General features: G+C 24.1%; 1 protein-coding gene across 3 annotated transcripts in view; it reads left to right on the top strand.

Moving 5' to 3' along the window:
* The first annotated feature begins 9,262 nt into the window (after positions 1-9,262).
* Positions 9,263-14,952, top strand: part of LOC129610747 (uncharacterized) — a 41,053-nt gene continuing 35,363 nt past the window's right edge. For 2 of the 3 annotated variants that reach the window (XM_055523429.1, XM_055523427.1), the window contains exons 1-2: positions 9,263-9,707; positions 9,816-9,924. The gene's annotated coding sequence lies outside the window, so the exon portion shown is untranslated. Of the gene's footprint in view, positions 9,708-9,770; positions 9,925-14,952 lie in introns of those variants that run through there. The other variant, XM_055523428.1, reaches the window with a different exon arrangement.

Raw genomic sequence — 14,952 nt, 5'->3', positions numbered from 1 at the left:
AGCCATTTTTTTAAAATAAATAATCTCTTTGGAATTAAAAAAATTTCTAACTGAACTACAATAATTTCGTATAAATTGTATAGTACAAGGAATTCAAAAATATTTTAGGACACTACAAATAAATTTTTTCTTATTCTTTCATTTTTTATTCAGTCACATTTTATTTTTAAAAGCTTATAAAAGGGCTATTGCTAAAAGAGCTATTTGTATAGCTTTATTTCAACATTCATATATCAAAATTGGATTATTCTACAAAATTTCTATACATTTATTCAATATTATAATTAAAATAATTGTAGTGTGTTTCACAAACAAAAATTATTGAAATATGTTTATGTTTAGAAAGATAAAACTGATTTCTACTTTGGAATAATTTTTAATCTTTTACTATACGTTTTTTTTTTCAGTGTCTATTTTCTTTTCTTGTTAGTATTAGTTTTATTCATAGAATGTTCTGCTTTAGCTTATTAAGACATCATGGACACAGAAACCATTTTTTAGTTTGTTGATACAATTAATAAAGTGAGAAACTGATTCTCAAAATATATAACACTGTTTCAACAAAACCGGGGTTGCAAAATTTGTACAGTGGTTGTCTTATATATAACATTTAAAATAAACAAGTCAAATTTAAGAAAACCTGCTCAATCAAACCAAATTGTTCAATTTTCAAGTGAAAAAAAAATTGGTTCAGGCGATATAAGTACTTTTTCATCTGTCACTCGAAAACATGCGTAAGCGTATTGACTCTGTTATTGCCCTTACGGCCAATTCAATCCCGTTTTTCTCGATTCAGCGAAAATTTTCATATTCGCATTAAAAACCTCTTTTTTCTTTCTTTACCATAATAATATCTAAATTTGTTTTCTCCCACACATTTAAAAAACTTGAGATACAACATTTTCACTCTAACAATATTTAGAATACTCAATTTGTTCAATTCAACTGAAATTAATGCATCATAACTTTGATAAAAGACAAAATAATACATTTTATATGTTAATTATTATTTATACTAGATGATTTAATGAATAAGTTTAAAAATCAATAATAAGGTTAAATAAATAAAATTCAATCAAAAAGATACAATTTGAATAATCAGTCACAATCACATAATTATTATGATAAAGTCAAACTTAAACTATATAATCAAATCTCAATAATGATGAACTTCATAAATAAATTGCAGTGTAGAGCATTTGAATATGTGATACTTCACTTTTGCGATATTTTTTCCCACAAACAAATCTACATATTGTCTACCAAAGCGAAAAAAAAAATGATTGCATGTATTATAAAAATTGAAGTAAAATTTTTCAAGGAATTCCTTTTAGTTTGTTATTTAAATTAACATAAGGTTTATACATCTTTTTTCTTTTTTTTTTTGTGTTCATTAGAGAAAACATTTGAAAGACAAGATTTGGTTGCATTAGAAGCAAATATTTTTCTTTAATATCGTTCACCTACACGATTAAAGGTCAATCTTTAGATATAACGTATGGTGCTAATGGTCAAGGTATGAAAATATTTTTCCTGAGAAATCAATAAATTTAAATACAAAAATCACGAAAAATTAAGAAGAAAACATGCATTTCCATTAAGTATTCATACACAAGTAGATGTATCGCAATCAGAAAGTGTGACAATAGGTTTTTAAAAGTAATTAGAAAGGTTTCATAATATTCGAGTTTTTAAATTATAACGTGTTTCGTAATATTATTAAATTGGTTAGAATTTTTGAATGAAGAATAAGCGGAAGTTCAATTTTAACAAATTTCCGAACAAAAATAGAAAAAAAAATATCTTTATTAGTTTTTTCTGATCCGCTTCGTTCGTCTCGTCTACACAACTTGCACGTCCCTTAGAATAAGAAGCTGAAATTTATGCTAAATTTGTATGCTTGCCTGTTATTGACACTTGAATGACCGTAGAGAGATAACACCAAAACCAAGAAAATTAGGGATTGGACTTTTACATGCAACTGTTCAATTAACTGACGTAATGTGTCTGACGTAAAACGTCTTCAATCAAGGGGGGATACACTCAACTTAGGACATAATCAATAATTTAGTTTTAGCAGGAATATTTACCTACTTTACCTCCTCTAAATGTTTTGACCATTGCAATTCCGAATAGTGTCGAAATCAAGAGCCAATTACTTTTAATATTCCGGAACTTATTGCTTCTAAAAACCAATAACTACGCGAAATTTCAATTTTTAGTTGATAATTTTATTTTGTTCTGATCCTGAAGTTATGTAATAACAATAATGAAATATTTTTTTTTAGTAATTAATTCTTTTAAAGGAAATGTGCTACTTTAAAAAGCTTGATTCAAATTTATTTATAAATATTTAAATACTCACTTTTAAAGAAGATTTGTAAATTGCGTTCTTGAAAACTTGTTGGTGAATTTTGAATCAAAAAAGATAGTATATTTAAATTTATACTGTTGCGTAAAATTGGAAAAAAAAAAGTTTAAAGCCATTGATTTATGCACTTTCATTGTCTTACTACAACACCAGACAAAGAAAGAATCACTTAAGTACTTATAAATTTGACAATATTATTAATACTTTGGAAACTGGAACAAACTTATTATTTAACAAAATTTATGTGTTTTCAGAAAATTAAATTCATACATTCTTGTATATGTATGTATGTATGTATATATGCATATAAAATCAAATGGCACATGAACTTTTGTAAAATTTTAATCGATAATTCTTTTTTTCTTTGTCAAAAATTTCTCAAATAAATTAAAATCAATATCAAAAAATTTATACAAACCTTTTTAATAATTATTTTATTCCTGTGTTGATTTTATATTATGTACATAATATTTATGTATGTATTTTAGGTACAAATAAAAAGTTATAATACCACAAAGGTTAAATTTCTATTGTGAATGATGAATAATTGCAGTTCATAGGTAAAGAAGGTTCAAAAAAAACATTGACCGTATGCAAATTTTCAAATAAATGTCAAAAAATAAAATAAAGCTGCTGCTTTCCAAAATAATAGGTAATTTAGTTTTTTTTTTATATTTGTTATACTTAATAATAATATAATATACAAGATGATGCGATAAATTAATTGCAAATATTTTGGAATAGTAAATTTGGAGAATAAAGTAACAACGGGGGCCAATAGTATTTGATTTTGATTATTTTATCTTCGTCTAAAATTAAACTATTTTTTTAAATGTGATATAAATTTTAAAATTTACGCACAATTGACTAATTAAATATTTTTTTTTATTGTTGTTGTAGAAATGCGTTTATGAATTAATTGTTGTAATAAATAATTAAATCATTAATGGTTTAGGCTTTATACTTTTTATATACAGGTTACCATTAGACCTGAATTAAAAAAAAAGAATTTGTTTGTTAGGGTAAACTCACTCTTGAGAAATTTCCCATCTTGTTTGAAAATTATAAATTCTTTTGTTTCTTGATTTATGGATCATTTGTTTTTAATTTTTTCCTCGTTGTTTTAAATTTGTTTGTTGACTATCATTTCTTAAAACACAAATTATAGATAAGCGATGTTTTATTTAATTTATTTTCCATATTGGAATAGTCGAGTTAGAATATAGTATCAAGTTTTTAAAAAAAAATGTTATTATTTTCCATTATTACCATTTTGTCTAGACTCTTGTAGAGGATCGAAAATTGCAAGAAAATATTTTCACCGATTGTAATTATTATCTAAAAATATTTCAGATTTAAATTATTCTCCATTTATATAGAGTGTATTTAATTCTCTTATATTTTAGGAACAGTATTTTATTGGAAAAATATTTTTCAAATCGTATCTTTATTTAAATTTATTACCACCTTCGCCTTTTTGTGAGCCTATAAATATGCTCAAGTACCTGCGAATTATTGGTTTATAGATTTTTTTTGTAAATTTCTATAGAGATTATTCGTTTTGTTTCCTAAAACAAAATTAATTTTGCTTTTAATTTTAGCCCCAACATGAAAGTTTTTAGAATTAAATAGTATTAAGAGTGCAATTGAAAAATTTACTTCAGTGTGTTTTCGACTAGTTTTTGTTTTCGAAACTAGTTTGACCTCAAATAGTAAGAAATTAAAAACAATACATTGAACTTTTAGCTCTGCAAACTCTATTTTAATACCAGCTAGTTCAGAATAATTGTATAATATTTGATTTTTAGTTATTTTAATCGAAAATTATTTAGGTTTGATGTGCATAATTAATTATATAGAAAAATATAAACTTAGAATTTATGTGTCGAAAATTATTACATGTCTTGCTCAATTTTTCTATTGCAACATACAAAATAAACTAAAAATTTACAGCACATTGAAAGAGGTACATATTTGTTGTCCGAATTAGAGAATCAATTGTTAATTAGATTTAAAATCATAATTTTAAAAGGGCTCGTATTCAGTTTGTTATAAAGATTATTAATTGCTTAAAATAGAATATTGTTTATACTAGTTTTGATTGCGTTCAATTTAAATATTGTTTTAGTAAAAACTATATTGCAATATCTTTAACAAAATCTAATTTTAACTTTGACATTATTGTCAAGGACATGACAATAATGTCATTTAATTTTATATGTATATAAAAAAAAAGAAAACAATTTTTAGTAAATAATTAAGATTTTGTAAATCTGATTCGCCAATTAATCAAGTTTAAAAAATTAATCGAACCGATTTAAATAAACTGGTTTTTTGATATTGAATTGCTTGCAATTAAATCGTTTAGGTTTCGTTTCTGTTTAAATTTTGACACTAAAAAAATTAAAAACATCCCAATAAAATATTTTTTGTTATTTTCTAACAAAATACACTTAATAAAAAATAAATAATAATAATAAAGAATTAAGACGAAATAAAACCACCCCTGGTATTATAAATTGTCTTAACACTAATCTGATCAATTTAAATGTTTTTTTTCTGTTTTGTATCAATTACTTATCCTTAATGAATTATTCATGGGTCACGTTAATATTGTGAATAAAAATAAATAAAAAGATAAAAGAAAAATTACTTTATTTTTTTTCTAAGTCGGAGGGAACCTGAAATTTATCTTCAATATTCGGAAGATAAATATTAAAAAATAACAAAAAAAATATAAACAAATACCTAAAGTTTATAGTATGAAGACACCTCTACTGTGATTAACACATTTAGCGCCGAATTTTGTTTTTGTTATTGTTGTTATTTCATAGATAAATTTACATGTTGTATTAAAAATTCAATAAAATGTTGACACATAAGGTTTATATTTTGTAAGTTTTTTACTTAAATTATCACATATTACAAGTCAAAATTTACAAGCTAATTTTGTTAATTTTCAAATACAAAAAGTAAATTAGTTTGGAGTGAAAAAAAACTTAATCAGATATACAAAATTAATTATAACATAAATTAAAACCGATAGTGGAATTAAAATCTTAAATACTTAAGGACATTTTAACAATATTAATGAGCTACTTTTCCTTTTCCGAGAATTTTAAATTGCCGGATGCAATTTATGACCGGGCGAATATCTTTTTTTTTGTCTCAGAAGGATTATCATCCCCAATCTCATGTAAAAAATGATCTTATAAATGAACTTTAAAATTATTATAAATTTTAATTCCGTTTTTTGAAAATTTGTAATTTAATATTTTTTATAAATTCAATTTTTTTGTAATATTTGACCTTCTAGTTGAAATATTATATTTTAAGGCATATAGTTATTCAAATTTTATAATCATATTTTTCATTCAAAATTTTATTTAATTTCTGTTTGAATAATTTACAGTCAATATTTTTTATACCAGAATACAAAAGCTTTTAGTCGAATAAAATGAATTTGTTTTTCCGTATTTAATAATGGCGCGATGTTATGTTGGAGAAATTATCGATCATAATTTCTAAATGCCTAAGTTACTTTTCAAAAAAAAAAAATTAGAATAGATATACTGTGATATTCACACCATTAAGTGATTTTAAGTTCCGGACATAATTTCAAGCTTCAAACAACCTCTTGCTCTTTATGTCTATATTGCTATTATAAACATATATGATAGTTACCATATAAACCCATATAATCTAAAAGAGTTTTATTGAAAATTATGGTCACTTCATTAAATTTGTTTGTTCAAAATTTCAGCTTTGTAGCTTTAATAGTTTGTTAGTTATTAACAAACAGATTATGAAGATGTAAGGTAGTTACTACAAACAGCCGAGAAATTTCAACGGTTTTATCAAGCATAACGACATATTTACGTGTGCAAATTTTCAAAACTATGCGCTTAATAATTTTTCAGACACGGGCAAATAATATTTGGAGTCGTGTGACAGTTTTCATAAGCACTTATGAGATCTCAACGAAAACTAATTTTTAACGAATACAGCTACCATGTTACCATATTTGTTTTAACAAAAGTTCAGTACAGTAGATTGATCAGTTTGTAAGACATAAACCAAATAAATTTTGAAGTTGTGCGGCAGCTATCCGAACTAGTACTGCGATCATATTCAATTTAAATAGGGTTCTGGCATTTACTATATTTGGAAAACTTAGTTCAATTAGTTTTGAACTATAATTGCAACAGACGGATGAGCGGACAGACGGATGGGCGGACAGACGGATAGGCGGACAGACGGATGGGCGGACAGACGCTGATTAAAACTTATACCTGAGTCTATATCTCAGACCATTATTTCTTAACATTGAAAATGGTAAGGCAAAGTTATTAAACCCTCCAAACATACGTTTGTACAGTTCTATAGAAGCCTTTATAGTTACTATAGAGTTTGACCATAGTTTTCAAAGGGTTAAAATCAAGAAGGTGTTTAAGAATTTTTTTCCAAAAATGTATGTTTTTGCACTTCGAAGTTAAGTTTTGCATAAAATTCTGTTATGTGTTATGTTATAATTCTTATCTATTAACTACGGAGTGGAAAAAAAACTTTGACAATTTCAAACTCTTAACTCCTTTATTCTCAAAGTTGAACGTTTTCAATTCTATTCATATAATTTTTGAATTAAACATAAAATGCATATCACCTTGTAACTGTTGTGCGAAACGTAAGCATCTAACTTTAAGATAAAAAATGGTGATAAAATGAAAACGATTTTTCCAAGTTTAAGGATTTCTTAAAGTCACGATTCTTAAACATATAATCATTAAAACGTATCCAATTATGACTCCATAATTGATTGGCACTATTATTGTGCATTTCAATTAAAAGAAAAATGTGAAAGAAATTGTATACGAAAACATGTAAAAATATTATAAAAAAATTAATTTGTAAAGCCGAATGACACTTTACAAATTTTGCATTAATTTGTTTTTTTCATTATGTCAGAAAAAACTTAACAAGTTAAGTTAACGTTTCGAATGATTTGTGCAATAATTTACATTAATTAGAATTAAAATATTTATTGCATTAGTCTTTTTTTTTATTTGTATAAATTGAAAAATTAAATTCTTGTTATTTTACTGCAAATATTGTTAATCCAGGTTTTGTTAGATTTACTTTAAAGCTTTAAATAAAAAATGCAATTATTTATGTTATTCTTCGGAGCGGGGTTCTGGTTTTCAAATATCTTTTTATTGAGTGTAAATATTTCGTGTCTAACTCACAAAATATTTTTTTATTTCCCAATTTTTTTATGTGTTATCCATAACTTTTGTGATGATTTTTAGACAAGGCTTTGTATATCTTAATTTGGGGTTTGTAAAACTACAACTGGAATTGACAACGGTCTAGAAATGACCATGAGTTCTATAATGTCCGTTTTTTTAGGCCAAGGAAGCTTTCAAATACTCTCCCAATCCGGTCTTGGTATGGCCATGAATTCCGATAGTTTGTCCAAATTGAGTTAGAAAACATTTATTAGAGTTTAAAATGTATTTCATAAAATTTTTATGCGACTCGTTTATCAACTAATTCTGAAATTCTGACAAAAACACAAGGATATTGTCACGTTATTTGTCTGCTTTTCAAGTAAAAAATCTAACAACCATACAGAAATTGATTCTTTTTAAAGAAAATTGAAAGAATACGTTTAAGTGTGAGTTATTTTAAATAGATCTTAAATAATCAAATTACCTTCTTTTTGAAACTTTAAAAAAAATCCCACTTGTTTAAACCTTTGGATGTCTAAAAAAATAAGAATAAAAAACACATTTAAAAATAGTTTAAATTTTTTTTTTCTGAGTATTTTCTAAGTTCTTAATTTTTAAAATTCCATTCAACACATCTTAACTATCATAATTATGTTATGTATGTACAGATGCGTTACTAAATTTCGAAAATTATTCTTTTAACTGTTCAAAATTAATTTTCTTATTTTCTGTGAGAATTTCAAGATTTAAACAACTCTTAATTTATCGTATTTAATCGCTATAAAATAAACAATGTGAAACAATGTGTGGCATAAAATTGTAAAAACAAATCAAAACATAACAATATGTAAACAAACGGTTAATATTTTTACTCTCCACAGTCTATGGTGAATATTTTCTTAACTTTTCATTATTTACTAATCTTTTTTACAATAAATGTCTTAATATTTTCTCTATAAAATTTTTTCATTCTCTCTATACTCAATTCGCTTTCGCTCCATAATAATATTTAAACACTATTACAGAAAAAAAAGTTGCTACTTACATTTACATTTTTAAATATTTTCGGTAAAGAATTGGTATGGTTGTATGTACTCAACAAATTGATGTAGAAATTATGCATTTTAAGATGCAATTCACAATATTATTGTATTATCTAAATAGTATAGTTTTTTATCATACTTGTTGGCTTTTCTCATATTTTCGGAGACTTTGCAACTAGATATACTATAATGACTACTACCAATATTAATATACTAATAATGTGTTTATATGTAGATAATATAGATAACCATGAACTATGAGCAAAATAAGAATACAATAACGTAAATAAAATGCTTTTCATACTCATTGTTATTGTTATTTTTTCGCAATTTTAATCATTCTTTATATTTAATTTAATATTTTTGATAGTTTCGGTAAGTTTGGTTAGTTTTTGTATATACAAAGTTAAGCAAAACGAAAATTTTACACGATTCGTTTATATTGAATCAGAACTGAAAAAAAAAATACAAATTTATTTTGACTGTTTTACTTTTTTTTTTCTCTCCAATTGTAAATTTTAACCATATGGTATGAAAGATTTTTATATTTTTTTATTATACTTTATTTATAAATAAAGAGTTACTCGGTGAACGTTTTAATTTTAGTTGAATCCATGCGATCGAGCGATGAATTAGAAGGTCGGAAACGGTAGAAGCAGAAAAGTGTTTTGGTTTTTTTTTTATTTTATAAAAACATATTTGGAATTTTATTTAAAATTTATTTTTATTTTATTGAATTTACAAAATACAAAAAATTTTTAACAGTATTGAAAATTTTTTTTTTATTTAGTATTATTATTGAAATTTACATTTAAAAAATTTATGAAAATTAAAAGAACCGTATTATCAAGAATAACTTGTATAACAATTTATTTACGTTTGTTTTTTTATTTCTAAAGTGTTATAAGTTGAACGATTTTTAAAAACTATATTTTTATTAATTATTCATTAAAATAACTTGTTTGTAAAAATATTTGGCAATTTATTATAAAATCAATTAAATTATAATAATTTTAAATTAAAAGAAACAATAACAAAACATAAAATTTGTGATTATAAGTGAAGGTAACAATGCAAATTAATTAAAATAAAAAAATAATAATTATTAATTTTAAATAAATAACAAGAGGGCTTTTTAATTAAATAGAGAAAAAATTGTATGTTCTATTGTAGAAATTCCAAACTAATTTAGTGCATGTGCTAAGTAAAGTATAAATAATAGAGAAGTTAATTTGGAAAAAATTTAATAAATAGAAAATTTTATTATAATAAAAGTTAAAAGGTGAGTAGGCATTTTGTTATTTTGAACAATAGACCCTATATATGCTTTTTATAATTTAATTATCCTATAATTAACTTTTCATTACATACATTTACTATATATTTATAAATAAAAAAAAAAGTAAAAATTTTAACAGTTATACCCTACTATAATGTGCCATGGCACTTCGTTTAAATTGTAATTTGAAAAATTCTATTTTAAAAAAAATTGCATAAAATTAGGCACGATTATTTTTAAAATTAGTTAAAAATGTTTTTTCATAAAACTTGAATTTCGGTTCTGTTGCTGCCTTTGATTTCCGGAATTCAAATTGTCTGTACGGTGTTTCAAATTTATTAAGACTACATAAAACATAACGTACGATCACATTTTTACCGAGTGCATTGCATACAATAAGGGAGATTATATTATAGTGATACCAATTTTCGTGTGAATGGACATGTAAATAAATAAGATTTAAAGAGATTTCTCTCTGTCTGTGCACGAAATTCCGATTATGTATTGGACGTTTTTGGAATAATCCAGGTTTCTGGAACTAGAACTTTACAACAGGCTGATTTTATTTTTTTGACTATTTTTAAGAAAATAAACAACGAATTTCAATATTAAAATGTTTCAATATTAAAGTGTATTGTGAGTATTATTAAATGGTAACGCAAGTTAATGAAATTATAATTCATAATAAACCAAAAAGGGGAGGGATGGGAAATGTTTTGAAAGCGCTTAAAAAAAAATTTATTAAAATAGAATATTTTTGGAAGCAAGGGTATATGTAATTAGTTTACTATTTTTAAAATAATGCAATAAAGTTTTGAAAGCATGTTATAAAATGTAAAATTGGATTAAAAATGTATTAATATTATAGAAATTTTAACAACACGCTTCGTGGCGCAATAGTTCACATTGAATCTTTTATTATAATCATTTACAAATCTTGTAAAATAAGCAAATCATAAATTGTAATTATTTTGGGATTGAAAAAATTTTCACTAAACAAAATAAACTATATGTAATAGCTTATAGTTGTCTCTTGTACGTAGAACCTCTTTATGAATTAAATATTATAAATAAATATGTTATATGGAACTAATATTATTATATTTATAAGGTACACTAAAAACTACGTGAATTGCATTAATAAAGAGGTGGTTCAATTGTATTTGATTTTTAGCTCAACATTAGATAAATCATTAGATAAAACTAACCACGCAGTTAAAATCAGTAATTCGAACTCTTTAGAATTTTTAAAGATGGTATTAGTAATTATAATTAAGTATAATTTCAAATTAAAGAATATCATGGTTATTGAATATAATTTTAAACAAATCTTATGAATTTCAAGCTACAACAATTCAAAAATAAATAAACTGCCAATATTTCATATTTTGTTATAGTTTTAAATGTTTCTCTTGCAGACTTGAATTCATAATTTAATATTTCATTGCATCGTCTACTTATAAAGAGTTTCTCATCATCCATTTCAATGATCTCCGAATGCTGAAGATCTTTAATTTATTCTGTGTCTAGGTTATAAATTTTGCTATTATAAAAAATGCTTAGTTGTACGTAATTTTATACATAATTTTTTATATTATAATTTTGCAAGTTCTGTGCAAATGGTTAATCATTCTGACTTGTAATTTATGTTTTGCTTTAAAAAAAAAAATTTCTTTAGTTTTCATAGTTAAAAAATAAAAAAAAAATCAATTGAATGCCCTGTTTGCTTAAAGTTATGTTGGTTTTTTGTTTATTTCTTGTCCATATCGGGTTATCAACATTCGAGGTCATACACGCCGTACATATCGTAAATATTATATAATTGTAATTTTTATTTATGCTTTTTAATATTTTAAAACTGTTTTACTATAATATTTTCGATTAAAGTTTGTTAACCTGATATACCATGAGAACTGTTTATTGACCATTGGAAAAAAAAAACTTTAAGACCAATGCACGCGTTTTATGAATCAGATTCATTAATGTATTGAGATTCATTTTAAAACTGGAAATTTAAACAAGTAAGTTAATGAAATGAATGATTTCTAAGATACTTAATTTTTTTTTCGTTTATTGTTTAATTTATTTAATGGAAAATTACGTGCAAATTACGTAGCAAAAATATTGCGGAGTATAAGTTTATAGAATATTGTTGGGGCGTGGGTATAAGAAACTGAAGAGAAAATTGCATAATAAGATAGCTTGCTATTTATTGCGGCTGTTGTATGAATTCTAATAACAAACATTATTCGGCAGCTGATAGCTGTAATTTACGCAGATAGCTAACTAATGAATTCGGTTTAATCCAATTTAGATGCAAGAAGTTATTTAAAACTTTCTATGGTAGTACCATTATTTCCAGTTCAAATTAACCTTGTTCAATGCAATCTAAATTTAAAATAAACTTATACATAAATAAAAAATTTAATGACAACATATTTAAGATTTCGGCTCCACAAATTATTTGGACTAAGCAAAATATTTAAATTTTTATATTTCACCCGCACTATTAACTGCATAGCTTTATAAAATTAGTTCTTATTGCGTATGCAGAAAAATTCACCAAGACACACCTTGCACCTCCAAGCACAATTGAATAATATCATTCAAGTTAATATATAAAATTGATAAAATGTTATTTGTAGCATTGTACAATAATATATGAGAAAGAAAGTGAAAAAATTAATAAAAAATGAAAAAAAAAATAAAATATACGCGCCCTTGTCACAATGCAATATACTCGTAAATGTCTGTAATATGATGCAAAAATCAAATGAATATGAATTTAATTGTGGGAAAATGAAAAATGGATTGTGTGACCCTAGCAAATTCATAAAAATTCAAAAATTTGAAATGCAACAGAATGAATTATTATTATTATTGCTTAATATAATTTATTCCACGTTTTTTGTTTTTTTTTTTGCGATCTATAGATCTCTAATTTAATAATTATTTAAAATGCGAAAAAGATTTCATGATCTATTTTAATAATTAGAAAATCAGTGTTTTTTTGTTTTGTTTTTCTACACTTTTCATTTAATGAAACTTAATAGTATTTTTGCATTTATTATTTTTAATATAAAAATTTTAATTAAAATTCAGTCACATTATATTATGCGATTTGAAGGTTCTTTAATGAGATCTTACTTGTATGACTGTGCAATGAATCTTCCCATATATAATTATAAATTATTATTTTCAACATTTTGTCACCGAAAACATAAAAGATACTATAAAAAATAAATGATATTATTTTGTATAACAATATTCTGACCTCCATATCAAAATTATTTTATTCCATAATAACTTTATTCAATTTTTATTTCATTCTTTTATTCTGGTGGTATAAAATTTGTTTTTAATTAGATTTGTAAATTTTTTCGTATTATATTCATAATTTAAAATTTGACATAAATAATTACATACATTATAAATTAACGATGTGAATGCACTCTTTTTAAATTGATATAGGAAATGAAATGAAATAACATGAAAAATAACAAAAAACAAAAAAAAAACTTGTTAAAAAAAATATTCTTTGACAGTTTTTTGTTTTCATTTTTTTTTTTGAATATTTAATAAGACCTTCGAAAAAAACAAAAAATTTTGTATGTAAAACACAAATCTCACAACAGCATGAAAAATTTCTTAAATTTATTCATTTACGTTTTTAAAAGCATTCATTCATACCATAATTTTTAAATAATTTGATTAAAACAAAAAAAAAATTATTGTCTATTAAAATTACTGATAAAAATATTTGCAATTAAATTTTAATGTTAAATTTTAAGGTTAAATTCGAATGCAATGCATGAATTTTAGTTACTAGTGGGGCTTTATTTGCAATATTTTGTATTTTCATACAAATTGAATTTGGTTATGATTTGGTTTTTATTATTGTCAACGTGATAACAGCAAAAAGTTCTCAATATTTTATGTTCTAATAAAAGAAAATTTTACCACTATATACAGAAAAAAAATTTGATGTGGCCTATATATAATGGGCCGCAATGTCAATTGTCTAGTTTAACAAAAGCTATACAGAAGTTTATTGCCTGTTAAATATTTCTTTCCAATTTTAAATGCGCAAGTAAGCTTTTAGTTATAACGTATACCTAAAAAATGTGAATAAATCAAAAAAATAAAATTTATGGGCAGACATAGACCGACGTACAGCCAGACAAACAGATAAACTGGCACCTCTTTAAATGTAAACTACATTTAAAGAGGTGCCATTTAATTTTTGCTTCCCTATCTTGGAAAAGTATGCGTTCTTACAGAAAACTGGACTTCCGAAATTTGGCGCCACTACTCTCTTATTGTATGCAGTACGGTCGGTAATTAAACAAATTTTTTTCGCTATTCTTTTAACCTAATATAACACAATTAGCTATTTTGTATAAAAAAAAAAGATTTTTATACTTTTAATAGTTATAGAACAGTACTAGCCGAGTAGAGTACTGTTGGACTACGGATGATTACGCCACTGTTTAATCTCATTCGCGCTGCTTTCGATGAGTCAAAGCATTCTTAACTTGGACGGAAATGAAATTTGTTATTACATTGCACTTACTCTTTCATATTTCTTTTTCTTCAATAATTTACAAGAATTTTGAAACGCACAAATGTAATAATTTATTAAAATATAATAGCACAAAAACTAAAAAGGGGTAACTCTATTACATTAATGTAGACCCATTTTAGAATTTATGATCTACTAAACTTATATATGTACTTAAGTATATACTCCATTCATTGCGAATTTTTTTGTAATAAATTTTGTATTATTTATGCATGACTGAATAAACATATCAACAACAATACTGCTACTTATTTTTGAAAATAAATTTCTAAAAAAATCAAGGTAGACTTATTCAAACTATAATAGTAATAATTTTTAAATTTCTTAAACAAATTTTATTAGTTTAAGTAGTACAAAGTTATTTTTTAAAAAAGAAATAGGACAATTTTTTAATTTATATGTATGTATATACCATAATACTGAATCATAACTTTCATTTGTTAATGAAC

Source organism: Condylostylus longicornis, unplaced genomic scaffold (assembly GCF_029603195.1).
Source record: "Condylostylus longicornis isolate FDR11 unplaced genomic scaffold, ASM2960319v2 ptg000048l, whole genome shotgun sequence".
In the NCBI taxonomy this organism is placed as follows: domain Eukaryota; kingdom Metazoa; phylum Arthropoda; class Insecta; order Diptera; family Dolichopodidae; genus Condylostylus; species Condylostylus longicornis.
This window is presented reverse-complemented; position numbering and strand designations above follow the sequence as displayed.